General features: G+C 41.2%; 1 protein-coding gene across 5 annotated transcripts in view; it reads left to right on the forward strand.

The window, feature by feature from the left end:
- The window catches only part of NRIP1 (nuclear receptor interacting protein 1), a 95,170-nt gene that overhangs the window by 44,099 nt on the left and 33,871 nt on the right, over positions 1 to 17,200 (forward strand). The window contains exon 1 of one of the 5 annotated variants that reach the window (XM_042037889.1): positions 7,827 to 7,894. The exons of the other annotated variants lie outside the window; for them this stretch is intronic. The gene's annotated coding sequence lies outside the window, so the exon portion shown is untranslated. Of the gene's footprint in view, positions 1 to 7,826; positions 7,895 to 17,200 lie in introns of those variants that run through there. 5 annotated transcript variants of the gene reach the window in all.

The raw sequence follows: 17,200 nt of genomic DNA on the forward strand, positions 1-17,200 counted from the left end.
TGTGAGTTTAAAATCACTACACCAAGATTTTTCCACTTGAGCCATGTGGGAAGATAAATGAAATATATGTGAAAGAAAAAATAGCGTACATGCCTTAATTCATAAGGGCTTTTCTCCTGAGAGAATTTAATTGAATGTTTTGCATGAAATAAAAGCAAAAGACGTTTCCTCACACAGACCAGTTTGAAAGTATGGCAAGTTAAATTTAGAGAAGTGCATTTTTCTTTCAGCTTTGTGGAAGACTCTACAGCCAGGCATGGAAAGCTTCCTTCCTTCTGAGGGAGGAGATTTGTCAAACCATTAAAACCATCACCAAGTGCTTTAAGCTTAAAGCACCATCCCCAAGTTTCACAGCTGAACAGGCTGTCATAGGGCCTGCTTTGCCCCAGGGGAAGGTGTTTGGTGCTTTTTTTCTTAGCTGTGACATTTCCGATGAGGTTGATCAGTTTGTTGAAGCAAAGTGTTCAGGATCAAAAGTAGCTTTGAGGAGGAGGGACTTTGTCTGGAGTGCTGCATGGCAACTGCATGCCAAAGCTGGAGTGACAAACTGTTGGAATATAAATACAGTCAAAACTTTGGCCTGGAAAAGCTCTGTTCTACAACTGCTGTGAGATGTCTGAAGGTTTGTTGGCAAATGCCCAACAGCCAACCAAGATGACTCTGGTTATAGAAGGGTATGAGGAAGGAAGAGGGGAGGTAAATTTCATCTTAAGCCTTAAGCAATTAAGACTCGTTAGTTCAGTGTGGAACCAATTTCTAACAGTACATCAATATAATGTCTCTTTTTGCTCAGGTAAGAGACTGCCTGGCCCTACAGGGTGAGGGAGTTCAGCTTGACATGTCTGCTTTGGACAGGATAGAAAACAAATTACTTACCTCCCTTTCCTGAGCACATTTTAACCCTTTTCCTGTCAGTCTCGATTCTGGATAGCTTTGGGAGTATGGTTTAGGAGAAGAAAGAAGAGGAATTAGAGGCTAGAAGTAAGGGAAAAAAGTAACTTGTTTCTGGGAAAGATGAGGAAATAAATCAGAAGTAGAATTAGGGAACTTGAGAATATTCATTGCTTTAGTTCTTGTCTATCTAATAAACATGAGGTGTCTACAAGCAAAAATAAGAGATAATGAAGGTGATAAACCTGAGCAGGTGGCTTGTTTCAAAGTCAAATGAAGACTCACAGGTTTCAGCAGATATTGGATAATATTTTTAAGTGTAGAACAAAAGAGAAAAGGCTTAAGAAATCAATAACTTAGAGGAAATAAAGTAGAAGAAAATATATAGGTCATACCTAAAGAAAGATCTTTTGGTAAGTCTTTTTTGAAGACTGTCAACAAAGAGAGGAAGTTTCTTTGCTAATGAGAAGAGTTACTACCCAGAGTCAGGCAATTCTTGTAACATCTGAGAGGAAAAGTACTGAAGGACCAAGTGCAAGCTGACAAATAATGTTGAAATAAACACACTAATTGGTGTCATGTGACTAAAAGCAGTTATGTGAAGGACTGGTGTTACCCGGGAGCAGGCACCCACTGGATTGAGTGGGAGATGCTGGGAACTTACGCAATCAGTGTTTCGTTAGTAATTTTTAAACTGGGAGGATTAAGCTGGTGCTAGGACAGTGTGGGTTTTGTCTCACCTGTGTTACTAAGGTCTAACTCTTGAGTGGAAATGGAGGGAAGATCCTAAACGTATCCAGCAAAGAGAAACAGGAATCCTGGAGAACTCCTGTCAGGCGGGGAGCATAAGCGGGCAGTTGTAGGATGTGATTCATTTGACCTCCTTTTGACATGTTCTGTAGGAGGAGTTCAGTCAAAGAGCCTGGTTCTTCCCATGGGCTGTAAAGGGAGAGACCAACATGACCTGTTCAGATACAGACACCTACACTGTAAACATCTTCATTTGGTCAAGTGAATCCTGGCTTGGCATCCACATCTGAGAATGGGAAAACAAGAGTGCTCTGTTATTATGGCTTGTGGTTAAGTGTCAGATGCCCTCCATCCTACTTGAGTAAAGACTCAACACCTTTCCAAAATGGAAGTTGGCATTCCAGGGCCTCCAGAGGTCTGCCCAGGTAGGGCAGATTCATGCTGAGGCATTGCAAGGGCATCGCCCTTGTGCCATCTCTGCATGGGCAGCAGGAGCGATGCCATGACTCTGTGCTCCTCTGGTGTTGGTGCCCGTGGACACCAGGGGTAGGTCCCGGCTACGAGGCACAGTCCTGGTGAGATGTGAGTGCATGTGGATGGTTCCCCCAGCTCCTGAGCAGGGGGAACCTTCCAAGAGCTGGAAGCAGTGGATTGTTGAACGTCCCCCCGTAGCAGTGACGGATTTACAGGTGAGCGTGTGTGGATGTGACAGGTGGTCACACACTGAGCTCCACAGGGACACTGTTACTGAGAGCAGGGGGTCTGTGCTGGTGACAGCCCTGGTGCTTACCTCTATATCACCCAGTGCGTGCTTGGTGGGCCATGAGCAGCAAATGATTTATTGAACCTGGTTCCTGGGTGAAATTGGAGTGTTGCCCTGTGTTGTTAAATAGGGTCACATAAAGCACAAGAACTCAGGTTGTGTTGTTCCCAAGTCAGTAATTTTAGACAATAAGTAATATGCAGATGTTACCATTGTGTTGTTTCTATTGTATCCATACAAATGTGTTTTTATTGCTCCATGGCTTTGAGATTTTTGTTTATGCTGCGAAACTCCTAAATAAATAAATACATGTATCTGTATTTCATTTGAAAACTGTTTTTTTCATCTTGAATTTTTTGGTGGTGTATTTGGAATACCAGCATATTATGTGGTGGCTGCAGTATTCTTCCCTTGAGTATGCAGTATAATTGATGTCTCTGGAACAGATTTTTTTTATTATTATTACTTTTTTTTTCAAGAACAAAGCAGAAAAGCTTTACTATTTCATCATTGTGAAATGTGTTCAAGTTAAATTTTTCTGGAAGTTTTTGATAGAGAAGTTAATAAAACTCCTGTTTTAATTTGATTTTAAGTTGCTTTAAAATTCAAGGCACTGGACTAATCCTTTTTTAAGAAAAGGAGGAGTGTCACGTTTAGTGTTATGACTATTATGAATTATTTTATTCAAGTATATTTTAAAAAGTAGCCTTGTTGAGAATGTCTTCATTTTTATTGCAGAAAAATGTAAACATATCGTTCTCATTATTACACCTACTTTCTTAAAGGGCTCATTGTCTCTGTGCAGGCTCATTTTATAATGTATGGATCTGGTAATGAAAATAATAATTAAATTCTTTCACAATGAAACAGTGATTGGGGGGAGGAGGTTGGGGGCGGAGAAAGCTCAGGCAATACTAGCAGCTGAATTCATACCCAGCAAATCTATAGCTAATTGACTAGTAAGGCTGATTCTTCACCTTTAATGTGTTTTAAAGCTTAAAGTTATATTTTGAAAGAGGTGGTTCTCACTTTTTTTTTCCCTCCCTAATTGGCACTTCATATTTGGAAATACCACTTTTCTTTTTGCCCTCCTTTTTTTCTTCCAGTATTTTTTTTCCCTGTTTCCTGCTCCCCTGCCCTCCACAAGTCTTCTCCCCATCCTCATGTGTGTTTTCTGGCCTACAACCACTGAGGAATTGCTCTTGTACTGGGGCTGTGAGTGACCCAGGCGCACTGACTTTGAAGAGTTTGAAGAAGATGCTTCCGGGGGAGGTTGGAGAGGTTTGAGAGGAGGTGCCTCTGTTGATCCAAAAAGTGCACAGAGTGATGAGCCAGGCTGTATGACCAAACCCTAACAAAATCTCTCCGTTCTGGGAAGGACAAGGGTGTAATCTGGAGCTGAGTAGCAAAACCAAGTTGATGTGGATTAAGATGCAGTTTATTTGGGTGAGTGTGTGCGTGCTGATTGAAATGTAGGAAATAATATAACATGACTGACCAAAAGTATCTGGCTTAAATCTGATTTACTTTTTTAGTTCTTAATCTCTCTGCTTTTCATTTTGTTATTACTTATTTTATTTGTTTGGGATGATGGGCTCTCTTGATGTTTTTTGTCTGGGTTGGGTTTTTTGGTTTTTTTTCTGAATCCTTGCCATTTTTTCCTTTTAAATCTGGGCTGGGTGCTTTTTCTTGGGTTGTTTCTTTTTAAATTTTTTTTTCTTTATTTATGCCTTATCCCTAAGCAGTGTTTACTTTGCTGTATATTCTCTGCATCTCTTTCAAGGCATATTCAAAGAGATATTCTTCAGTCAGGTCTTGAAAATGATAGAAGCAACATCAAGTGTTTTGAGAGTTTAGGACAAACTTCTGACAGTGCCCAAGCCCAGCATAGCCCTGGATGTCTGTGTTCATGTTGTCTTGCAGGCACAGATTAATGCTAAAATAGTCTCACAGCCTTGGACTTTGTAATGATTCCTCTTGTGTAACAGAGGGAGGGAAAATGAGGTGGGAAAGACATCAGACTTGGCTGGGTATGTGGGATTCAGCTTGGGGGAGCTGTAGTACCAGGGCTCATCCTTCTCGGAATGCCTTTCACTCGTATCTGAGGTCTGAGGTGGCTTGAATCCATACAAAATATGATTTTTGTGAAGGCCGGTCTGATCCATGTATGAGTGCTGCACGTTTGGTATGGTGTCAGTGTTTCCTACTTGAAATTAATCACTGTTACATCTTAATGAAATGGATGTACAACCTACTTTATTAAAAAAGGCAAATGGTGTACAATATTAAAGACTTAGAAGGCGCACTAAAATGATGGCATGTAGTAGTAAGATTTACCTTGCATGAACAAAAAGCAAAGTGACTGTATTTGAAGCTACTGCTCCATCATTAACTTGGAAACTAACTTTGGTCTTTCTTGAACTTCTGCAAACGTTCTGTTTCAGTCACCACCTGCAGTCATTCATTCTACCACCCTTAGCATTAAATACTTCTGCAGGACTGATCTATTTAATGTGTTTTCAGTCAGTACTTTGAAAATCTGTCATTTCATAATGTCATCTCTCTTGATGAGAAATCAACATAGGTACTTTAAACTCTTTATTACAAATGTCTGAGGTCACATATCACCTTTTTTGTGTTTTGTTGACGTTTCATCATTCTTTAGACCATAAAGGAGAACCAGTAATTTTTCCAGTTTGCCCTCGAAATCTATATCCATCCACTTTTGGGGTTTTTTAAATTTAGTGTGGATTATTTAAAATATCCTCCCTCTCTTACCTTCTCCTAGACAAAGTTTTTTCCATAAACTTGGGGGAAAAAACAAAAGAAAAATTCAGTGATGAAAAGCCAAGTTTGGCGTGGCAAAAGTCTTGAGTTTCTTTGGGGGTTTTGCAACTGTGCATGCCTATTGCAAAAGTTTTGTTAAGTGAGACAAAACTTGATGGAGAACTGTAACTCTGCAGTTTGGCTTCTGCTGTTCTCTTTGGCTGCCATGAGAGAAAGAAGTGGCCTGCGTGCTCAGCTGTACTAGTGGCTGCTCTGGAGGGGGGACCAGCAGGTCCCAGGGCTCACCTCTTACCTGCCAGCCTCCACGGGAAGCAGCTTCATCATCTGGCATAGCTTCCCTCCCAAGGGAACAACTGCCAAGAGCACTTTCTTTCTTAAATGAATCCTATTTTGAGAGTAGAAGACTGTCTACTCAGTGTTTTTGTTTACATCCACAGAACTAGAGTTAAGATGTCTTATATCTGACTAAAGGGGTAAAATCTTTTACAGAGCCTGTAGTTCTGCAAGTTACAGTCATTGCTTGTTAAACGTCTAAAATTTTTTTTAAAGAGTGTGGGGATGTTTTGTGCTATACATTTTTTGGCAACAAGCTGGGGGGAGCAGGACCAGAGAATGTTCTTTATCATTATGAAAAACTAGCAAATCCTGTTTTCAGGTGGGTTGGTAAATTTTTATGAATAATTGGTCAAGTTAATTAAAGTATGCATTTCAAGTGTGTTGGTTTGGTTTGTTTTCTTCTTTTTCCACACCACTAATTCTCAGGTTTGTAGGACAGGTCATGTTTTTGCAGGACATGTCATGCAGTTCATCCTTGAAATAAAACGGTATTGGGAAAGAGTTTCACTATTTTAAAATAACATAATCTAGTCCAGTACCTTTGTTCCAAATGCACATATCAGTGAGACTGCATTGCTGTTGAAATGATGCTATTTCTCAGTTGCATTCCTTGATCTCACTGTGTACCTAAGGAATGGGAAGAGCTTCATATTTCTGAGCATGGTTGACTGGTGTCTTTGAGATCTACTTATTTTTCTGTGTCAGTCATGGTCATTGATCTGCCTTTGAATTTGTGGACTCAATTTTGCAAGTTCTGTGTTTGTCCCGTCACCCATCTGTCGTTCCCCCCCCCCATGACTGGCTAGTATTGAGGCTGGTAGTTTGATTCATTTGATTAACCTGCTCTTTCTGTATTTTTAGTGTTGAAATTTCCTGCTGATAAATGGAAAAACTGTGGCTAGAAGCTTACCTGATCATTATTAAAAATTCTAGCCCTTACAATCCAGAAAAGTTTGTTAATAAGGCAAAAAATGACTTGGTGCTGTTAATTGTATGTGATGACAAAGAAACATCTGCTTGAAGAGCTTACAGTGACCCAGTTTAAATGGTCTGAACAGTACTAAAACAAGTTCTACAGTATCAGGATTTTTTTTTTCTTTCTCATTTTGAAAGAATCAAAGATAAATGTCTTGCACATTAAGGAGATGAGCTGTAATAAAGCATATATGGATGATATGGCAACAGTCCAAGAGCATTAGTATGCATGCCCTGATGGAGTTGTGGTGGCAGCTAGCAGTCACTCTCAGCTTAGAACTGGATGTTACTCGGGGAGCACGGAGAGCCTTCCTCTGTGAGCTGGGCTTGTTCTGGGAGAAACTCACCCCAGTTCAAGACATTTCTTGCCTGGATTGGTGTGAAGCCTTTTGGTTTGGAGGACTAGCGTCCAGCTTTTCCAGGGAGCTGCATTGGTGGCACAGGGTCTGGACTGCAGATGACAATGTGTGTAGAGGTGTGGACAACTGTGGTAGGGTGTGTACAATGTTGTAACAGAAATGTATGGGCAACCCGCAGCTGTGCTGACACAGGGCTGGTAGTGCTAGCAGACATGGAGCAAAATTCACATTTATTAACAGGCATATGGAGTTACATGAACACCATCACTACATGTGGTAATTTCCGCCCTGTTTTTTGATGGAGCAGAGGCTGCAGGTGCTTATGAAACATAGTGGTGGGAAATCAGATGTGAGGGCAATTCCCCGAGCCCTTGCCTGCTTCCTTCCTATATCTAATTAGCCATTGGGGAGGACAGCAAGGAGTGGGCAGCTAGCCAGATGAATTGTTGCAGTGGATTGGATCTGGCCAGCAGGCTGCAGCTCGGGCATTCTGGTTTGGATCACAAAAAAGAAAAGGTTTATATGAATTTATATGACTTGAGCTTGCTTTGAAAGATGTATGTTAGATGTTGATGGCTGTTAACGTTGAAAGACCAGGTTCTTCCTGTGTTCTTAAGTAGCAGGCTTTTGGAAGATCTTAGTAGTTTCTTTTCCATGATTATCTATTTATTCCCTTTGCTCAGGGCGGGAGTAATCTTTACTGCCTCTCTGCATTGTTACATGCTTCTTGCAAGTGTTCAGGCTTTTACTTTATTATCCTTTGGAGACTCTTTCAGAGAGAAATGAACCTTGATGTCAGGTGGTAGAGAGCATGAATATTCCATACCCAAATTTCTCTTCCTGTGGAAAACTTCATACATAAGAAAAGAATTAAGGGAAGGAAATTTTCCGTGTGGTTCTTCCCATATACATTTCTTTTCTGTTCTTTACATTCCCAATGTCAGTGTGACAGATGAGAGGAGAAGGTTGCCTCATGAGCATGGGAGATCCTTTGGGTGATGTGGAGACACACAACATAGAGCCATCTGTGGAGGTGAACTCTGTACAGTTGTTTTTGTTGTTCATCTTATGCTTTTGGAGAGTACTGTAATGTTTGTTTTGCTCTTGTGAGCAAATAGACTGGGTTCTTTTATTTTATGTGGATAGTACTTTGTTGTTGATGCTGTGTTTGATGCTTGTTGGTACTAACACATAAACATAGCAAGGAGGAAAGGTTTAGAGTTTCGTGTCAATTTTCTTTATGGCTGATCCATTAACCCCACAGTTAAGACAACCTGTAGGAGGACATCTGATATTTATCTATGCAACTATTTTATAAATTATGTAAGTTATATTTAGAGTAGTAACACTGCATCTTCTTTATCTTTTTCAAGTTTGTACTCCGTTTGCCTTCTCCCAATGCTGCATTTCTGCTTATCCGTGGTTTCTCAATTGTGGTTCACTTGTACAGCAGGAAAGATGAAACAATGGAATAATGTTGTTTTTTATGATTATGTACATTTCTAATAACTCAAACAATTTTTGTGATGTTAATGAAAGTTTGGAAAGCTGACTAATTTTAAGTTGTTTTTTGTTTTTGTTTGAGGTAAATAGTTGTTCTCACAGTATTTTAATTTGGCAAATCTGTGTTTTTATGTATATTCATGCCTCTTGAAGAATGCGTTTTATGTCTGTGTTTGGCACAGACATACTGTTAGTCATCCGTAAATGAAAATAATTGAAAAGTGACAGGGGTTTTGTAAATGTTTTGAAATCTCTGGGTGCATTTAAAAAGTTGTGAAAGCTTCATATTTCTGATTCTTTAATTCATATTTCTGATTCTTTAAATCAGCCAGCCTGGGGGTGGTGGTGGTAACAATTGTACTATTGGCAAAGTACTAAGAGTTAGACAAACTTGAATGGACCATTGCACACCTTGAGAAACTGGACTTACGTTTTGTTGTATGCACTAAACAGAAACCTGATGTGTCTTCTGAAAAAGCAGAACAATTTTAGTGTGCTCTGTGTTTTCCTAAGCCAGTAGTTTGGCAAAACCTGCTGTAGTTCAAAAAAATTGCTGAGAGTGTGGAGCTGTTGTGTATTCATTTTATAGAGGCATTGTGTTTGGGTTGAGGGGTTATGTTTGCTACAAGACAGATCAAAGGCTTTGTTTCTAAAAGAATCTATCTAGTGTTTCTGAGAAAGGGAGGGGAGCAGTTCAGGATAATTGCCTAGGAACTCTTTTTCCATTACTTTTTGTTATTTCTGTTACTATTTATTTTAAAACGCTACTGGTTCTTAAGTAAATGAGGAAGTGGTCCTTACTTAAGCTTATGGCTTGACTAGGAACAGGATAAGTCTCACTTCCTTCTACTGAAGTTTCTGTTAACTTTAATATGAGATTTGATACCACTTTTGAGTTCAATGCTAAGAAATAGTCAAGAGTCCTGAAACTTATAAATGTATTAGAGATTCATAACCAATTGGATTTTTAAGGCTAAAAGAAAAAAAAAGAGCACCTAATATGTTGTGAATTTAGATGTGTGCAGTAAAGTGGGAATCTCTGGCTTGAGTACAGCACAAAAACACCTGTAATTCTACATTGAGACTGTTGTAAAATGAAATAACAAAATGGCAAGAGAACACTTGCTATGGGCGGCTTTCTGACACCCTTGGTAGCTGGAGAGCAAGAGAGTTTGAGGCACTGCTCGACCTGGGGATTAATGAAGCCTGTTTTGGAGAAGGAAGTGCTGTTGGCAGCTGAGCATGCGAATACACTTAACCAGGAATCGCTGCTGACTGCTGTTGGCTTCAGCTATTTTGTTGGACACACAGAAAACAGTATTACAGTGTGATCATGGCTGGAACCCTACAAGTGTAATTCACTCTTCTGTTGGGCTTATCTGGTTGTCAGCTTCTTAATTCTCTTCTCAATGGCCTGGGGTACCAGGATGAGGTGTTCATGTCTAGCGTAGATGTGCACATGTGGAAATGCAGTGTATACAAAACATGTATACAACACATGCCTGCCTGCCAGACACTTCCATCTTTTCAATTTTCAGGGCTAGCTGTATTTTCTGTAATCAGTATGCTGCTTCTTGCTTTGTACTGAGATTTGCACAGACAAAGTAAGAGTATTTAAACGAGTATTTGAAGGTGAACATTGGCAATGTAGCGTTTCAGTGGTGATGCAGAGACTGACATATTTGTTTTAAAAAAACCCAAAACATACTGTTGTCTTCATTTCTTAGGCTTGTGATATTTCTTCATCAGTCAGGTGCTGACAAAATACGAATAATATTTAATACAGCACAATGAGAACTGTAAATAAAATAAGTGCTTCCTTATATTACTCCCTTCAATCCCACATCCTTAATTATAAGAAGAAAGAAGTGATACAGAAGCTTAAGGAGGTTAGTTGGGGTGATGAAAGAAGATGACTGAGGAATAGGGAATTGTGTTTAACTTTATAAAACATAATATAAACAAACTTCTGATTTTTTTTTTTAATATTGCAAATTATTGTTGAATGTAGGTAGCTCCCCACCCTACCCCCCCCTTTTAAGTGCAAATTTAGAAAATGTTGTGTCTGGCGGAACAGGGGAAGGAGCTCAAGGACCTGATTCTGTACTGGATGCCTTCAAAGGCTAAGAGTGGGAGGTGTAGCTTAGACGTTGAGATTGCAGAAGTTGAAACTGATTTTATATCATGTTTATACCTTCCAGATATGGGTGGGTGCAGAAATGGAGACGAAATTAGAGCCTGTGGTATTAAAGGTAGCCAAGTAGAATTATTAACAGGCAACTGATTAAGGCAACTTTAAAGGGTGGTTTTCACTATTTAAAGATGTTTCCAGACATCACTTTGCTCTGAGATGCACTTTAAAAAAAATTCTGTGCTGTGCAGACAGCCAAAAAGCTGTGCTTGTGAATGTTAAAAATGACCTTGAGCAGAAGAACTCAAAGGCTGTTGGTGGCTTTGTACTGAATAAAATAAACTGGCACAGCAGTGAGAAAAACCTGCATTAAGGTTCAGGGTCCTGATTCAGCAAAATACAGTCTTAAACACAGATACAGTCCTTATTCTTTTGCAAATGCTCGTGTAATTCATGATCAGGACACAAGTTAAATATTAGAATAGGACATATTTGTGAGTGTACATAGTATGAAGTGTTGATAATGTCCTTAAGTTAGTATCTGAGATGCTTGAAGCAGGAAATGAACCCCCCAAATATGAATGGTGTTATCTGGGCAGGTCATCAGCCTTGTTTTTCTGAGATGCACTTTTTGGAAAGGTGTGCCAGGTTTGGAAGTTACTGTATTTGACAAAACATCTGCAGGAGATTGCTGTGGTGAGAATTTGAGAGTTGTTGGGAGACCTAAATTAGACATCCGGCTTTACTAGCAAGTTGTGGAAGATGCCTGGGTGTTAGTTGAGATCTCAGCAGAATAAGGTTATTTAATTTGTACCACAGAATCATAGAACAGCCTGGGCTGGAAGGGATCTTAAAGATCATCTCATTACACCCCCCTGCCATGAGCAAGGACACCTTTCACTAGACCAGGTAGCTCAGAGCCCCATCCAACCTGGCCTTGAACAATCTAGGGATGTGGTATCCACAACTTCTCAGGGAAATCTGTTCCAGTGCTTCACCACCCTCAACAGTGAAGAATTTCTTCCTAATATTTAGTCTAAAGGTATTTACTGTCAGTTTGAAGCCATTGCCCCTTGTCCTGTCACTCCAGGCCTTTGTAAATAGTCTCTCTCCGCCTTGCAGGCTCCCTTCAGGTACTGGAAGGCTGCAATTAGTTCACCCCAAAGCCTTCCCTGCTCCAGGCTGAGCAATCCCAGTTCTCTCAGCCTTTCCTCATGGCAGAGCTGCTCCAGCCCTCTGATCACCTTGGTGGCCTCCTCTGGACTGGCTCCACCAGGTTCCTGTTCTTCCTGTGCTGGGACCCCAGAGCTGGATGCAGCGATGTGCCTGAGAGTGTTGTCCAAAAGCTTCTTGGGCTCTCTCAGATTTGGTGTTGTGACCACTTCCCTGGGGAGCCTCTTCCAGTGCCTAACTATCCTCTGGGTGAAGAACCTTTTTCTAATATCCAACCTAAACCTCTCCAATACAGTTTCATGCCCTTCTCTTGGGTCCTGTCACTGTTCACCACAGTGTCTGCGTCTCCTCTTCCCTTCATGAGGATGTTGAAGACCACAATGAGGTCTCCCCCTCAGTCTCCTCCAGGCTAAACAGACCATGTGTCTCCCCCTCAGTCTCCTCCAGGCTAAACAGACCACTCCCCATATGTCTTCCCCTTCACACCCTTCACCATCCTTGTGGCCCTCCTCTAGATGTTCTCCATATGGAGAATATGAAAAGGATCACAGTAATTGATCACTTTAATCTACATTATTCAGTACTTCTTGCCCTTACCTGTTGCTGTCAAGTAGTAGTTATAATATTAATTTATTTTATACTAGTATAAGTAATTTATTGCATACTAGTATAAGAAGGCCAGCTATATCAAGCATACTTAAAACTAATGCACTACTGATAAAGCTTCTTACAAAGTAGATACACCTAATATTTTGTAGTAGCATTAATTTTCATTTTTCTGCCAGACCAAGGGCTGCTTTGGGTACTGCTGGGAAGTTAGGCCAGAAATGTTGGGAAATGTGGTCAGTCACAATATGATTTTTCAGCTTTTTCTGCTAATGCAAATGGGATGTATGGTCCCAAGAGAAAGTTTTTGTCAGTAGCATCCTTAGCAGATATTTTTTGATTTAATAACGGCATCCAAGTGAAAAGAGAATATGTTATAGTAACTTCTGCCATTTTTACCCCTTCTTTTTCTCTGCTGCACTGAGGTACACTGCGTGCAAAATAACTCTTGTGTTTAAAGAATATGAATGTTGTGTATTCAGAATCAAAAGTTAGATGATGGCAGAATTAAGATAGAGCAGGCAGCCTGTATTTGGGTGGTCTGTAAAATGCTTATCCTGCCCTTTATAGAAAGGGCTTGTGTGTGCTGGTGTGAGTATGCCTGTGGTAGGAACAGGCAGGGAACACGCTTACCTAACTCTGCAGCTTGCCACCCGTGAGAAATTGTAGCCACAAAGACCACTTTCATCGGATGGGTAGAAATGAGTGACTGTCCAACTCCACAGATGTGACATTGTCACAAAGGCTGTGGTTCGGGTGGATGGGTGTGCTGGGAGCTGCTGTAGGCTTGGAGTTGTGGCCAGGTGCTGTATAACTGCACTCACCGCTTCTGTCTGAACCTCCTAGGGACAGCCTGATTTGGAAAGTTTTTACTGAACTGTTGTGGCCCTGGAAGAAAGCTGCTAATTTGTATTTTTGGCTTTTGGCTTCTAGTTTTGGCAGGGCCACACAATGTGTCCCAGACTTGGCAGCAACGACTGTGTGGCTTGAAAGCTTTTGTTGCATCTTTGAGTCACCCTGCTCAGCTGGAACATTGCAATAGGAGTTCTTTGTTTTTGTTTTGGGGGTTTTCACAACACTCGGTGTTTGGAAAACCCATAATATATTTTTGTCTTGTTACACATTGGAGAAACTTAAGAAATCACAGATGTTGCATGGTCATACCATGAAAATTCATTTTAGTGTTTTCTGCTAGGTTAACATGTAACATGGGAACTACTTCTACTGGTCTCTTCTAATCGCTCTTCCTGATAATTGGGGTAAACTGGAAAGTTTTCTAGGAAGCACAGCACAAGGACCCAGTACTACAATCATTGTGTAATAGGCTAAGTGGCTAAACTTTATTTGCCTTTTTTTTTTTTTAAGCCCCCACAGTTGGCTGCCTGGATGGCATCCTGTCATTGAAAGGCTGCAAAAAGAACACCTTTGTGCAGGAAGATCAGTGAATCCTCATGTGTGGGTTGTGTCAGTCTCCATTTGCCAGGGTCTGTGATGTGGTGGAGAAGGCACATGAGGTGTGTGCCGCCTCCAGCCTCCTGCTTCCCTGGGGCTGCAGAGCAGAGATGCCAGGGCCTCTGGGGCAGAACAGTCCCTGAGACTGCTCTGGGTAATCTTGGGGGTCCTTCTGACAACCAGGTGCTATGGGAACACCGTGGCCTTCTGTCCAGGTGTAACAAATGCCTTGGAAACCCTAGGCCTGTGGAAAAGCATCTGTATGGTGCAAGTTCCTCCTCTGCTGATGCAGAAGGCACGGTCACTGATGTTACTGAAAAACTAATGCATGAAATTGTTAAAGCCTTCTAACAAGGAGGGTGCTTTGTGAGAAGAGCTGTGGTTCTTGGGAGTGAATCTATTTTAGTGGTAGGTGAAGGGTAGTGTTATAGCAGTTGCGACATAACTGCAAAGCTGTATCCTTCTTCAGTAAACTTAAATGTGTTTTGTTACCGTGTAACAGACTATAGTGCTTAGAAAATGACTGTACAAAACCAGAATAAACGAAGCCTTCTGTGCTCAAGCAGAGAAGAATCACAACACCCTCTGCTGGTACGAGTGACTCCTTCCTTTTCTCCTTAAGGACTTGCCTGGTGGATATCCTAGAAACAGTAAAAGGTAATTCTGAAGTGTGATGCTGGCTCCTTTTGATTAAGCTTTGAGGTTATTTTAACCCATTTGTGTTTATTTTTTTTCCCCTTGTAGAAATTGACACTTTAATCTGACCAATAACATACCACCTCTAAAACAGACGGGGAGAAGGTGGTGATGCCTTTTTCTCCACATTCAGATGTGGGGATCCATGTTGCTTTCTAACTAAGCATACTCCTACTTGGCAAAATTTTACTGGAGGTGAAGTTGGCGATTCTATGTGCAAATAGACTTCTGGAGAAAGCACCCATCCCTTCGATATGCCGATAGTTGTATTTGAATAACGCTGCTAAATCCATTGGGTAAACTTGTGGTTTCATAGAGTAACCATGTGTTCCTAGGGCCTTTCCTAGAGGTTATCTCTGCCTCTGTGTCACTTGTGAGATGATGGGCAGTCGCAGGCAGGCTGGGCAGTTGGTTTATTTGTTTTTGTTTCCCCTGTGTGTACAGTCATGCTCTCCAACTCTTGGTAGGCCCGTCGCATGTTAATATCCTCTGCTGTGCTTCCTGCTTGGCTTGGGATGACTGGGAAGGAAATCACAGGTTAGGATGAGAAGTGGTCACTTTTTAATTTCTTCTCATAAAACATGTCTGATGCCTGCCACAGCAACCCTCTGTGTGTTCCTGACCCCCCCCTCCTCCTTACCTGCCTGGCCTTAACATGCTCAACATGCTGTGGTGGGTGCTACTGCTTCCACTTGGAAAAAGCATCTTCACCCGGGATATTTGTGGAGGGAGCAGAGGCACCGAGCTCCTCTGTGCATCCTGCGAGCTGGGTCTGTCCCCACAGAGTGCTGGGAAAATGGTATTTCCAGCTGCGGGGGAGGCGAGGGATGGGCTGGCGGTGCCAGGGAGCCGTCTGGGTGCTCGGCGGGAGGAAGAGCCCCGTTCCGAGTAAGTGGTGCCTTACATAATTTGGTTATGAAAGAATTGCTGCGGGTTGAGCCTCCCTCGGTGCATTCGAGAGCGTCCCTCCAGCATTGCCGCCTGCACGGGAAGGGTTAAGAGGAGACAACATCCTGTCAGAGACCTTGTTTTTAATTTTGCCTCTCACACTGGCACAGATCCGGCTAAGAGCAGCCCAGATTAGTTCGGGAAAACCTTTGAAGAGATTTAAGATGTCCTTCAGCCAGTTTGAAGGTTTTTGTCTTGCAAATCCAGTACAAGGGCGCCTGCAGGCATCTCGACCCTTGCTGTGCTGCTGATGCAGCTCAAGGTCACGCTAACCCGCCCTGTGACATTCAACGACACACACACACACAAAAATTATGCGGTGAAACTGCTTCAGCATTCAGCCAACCAACAACTTCCTCAGTTCCTCACTAAAGGAAGAAGTGTATGCATTTTTTTTTCTTTTTGTCTTTTTTTTTTTTTTTTTTTTTTTTTTTGGCTTCGTAGATTTTTGCTGCAGGAAATAATCCAGGATTTCTGGTGTGTGTGATGACAAGGTCATTTCTTAATTAGAACACATGTAAAGAACAAAGCTAAATGGCTTCAAAACAGCTTTGTAGTTGATGGAGAGGATTTAAATTATTTAAAGAGATAGTCACCCAAGTATGATGGAAACTGAATTCTAAACACATTAACTCTTTCAGTACTCTATGGTTTCCATATGCTACTCAAAGAAAATGTCAAATTTGATGAGCCATTATTGCAACTGCTGTTAAATGAGCATTTTTACATCTATTTATAGTTAGTGTTCTATTATCCTGTCTCTTATCAGAGTTACGACAGCAAGATTTTTTTAAAACAGTGGAATACTCAGTGGTTATAGATCAAGAGATAGCTATAGGAAATTGCTTGTTGGAGATCAGTGGCTTAATTTCTGCTCCATCTCATATTTTGATGAATGTATTAGCATAAATATGTGTACTCATGTGTGAGTACATGTATGAATTATAGTGCAAGTATACAGGTATTATTCAGAGCTGCCTCTGGGAGGAATCTGGACTCCTGTCCTCAGTGCTCAACGTGGTTTCAAGGCATAAGAACATATTAAAGGTGGGTTTGGGATTAGGGAATGAGAAATGAAAGGAGAGAATTGACAAGAAATGGCAACTTCACTTAGTTTGAAATGACTGTGAGCTGGCTGGGAAGAGGAGATGGCATCTTGGAATTTGAATTTTGTTCTTCTAATTTGACTGTCACTTTGACTCAAAGCACCTAAATACAAAGGTGTTGGTACCACTGTCTCGACCATGGTTTGACGTGGCTGTATGTTAATTATTCATACTTTTAATCCTATCCTATTTTCCTTATTCTGTTTTCTAGGCTTCTTACTCTGTACATGCCAGGGACTAGTAAGGTGACCACCCATCTGTGGTTGCCTTGGGCATGCAGAGCCCCAGGTATCCATGGGTAGCCCTCGCCTGTTTAAAGGGTTGACCTGATGCACTGGAGGAGAAGCTGGATTTACTGTGGTCCGTAGGACCTGCCTTTTGGTGCCAGCACACAGTAACTTCACAGGCTATCCGCTTAATAAAATAGGGCAAAAAACCACTTGTGAGTTTTTCACTAAGGTGTAAAAGGCAAAAAAATCATGGAGTAGTAACTTTGCTTGCAAACTTTAGGCTCTATATATGCTCAGAGATGCCACTGCATGATTTGTGTGAGAACTGAAATGTGGAGAAATTAGTCTTCCCCTATCGTCAAAAATCTAGCACTTAACTCAGACTTAAGTGCTTCAAGAGTAACTGACATAAAATTTATTAGGGGGTTTAATTTTTCTGGTTGTATTTGTTCTTGGTTCATTTTTGTTCCCCGGGGTAAATGTTGTTCAGTTGG

Source organism: Corvus kubaryi, unplaced genomic scaffold (genome assembly GCF_017639235.1).
Source record: "Corvus kubaryi isolate FWS band 111438036 unplaced genomic scaffold, C.kubaryi_AGA036_p1.0 37391, whole genome shotgun sequence".
NCBI lineage: Eukaryota > Metazoa > Chordata > Aves > Passeriformes > Corvidae > Corvus > Corvus kubaryi.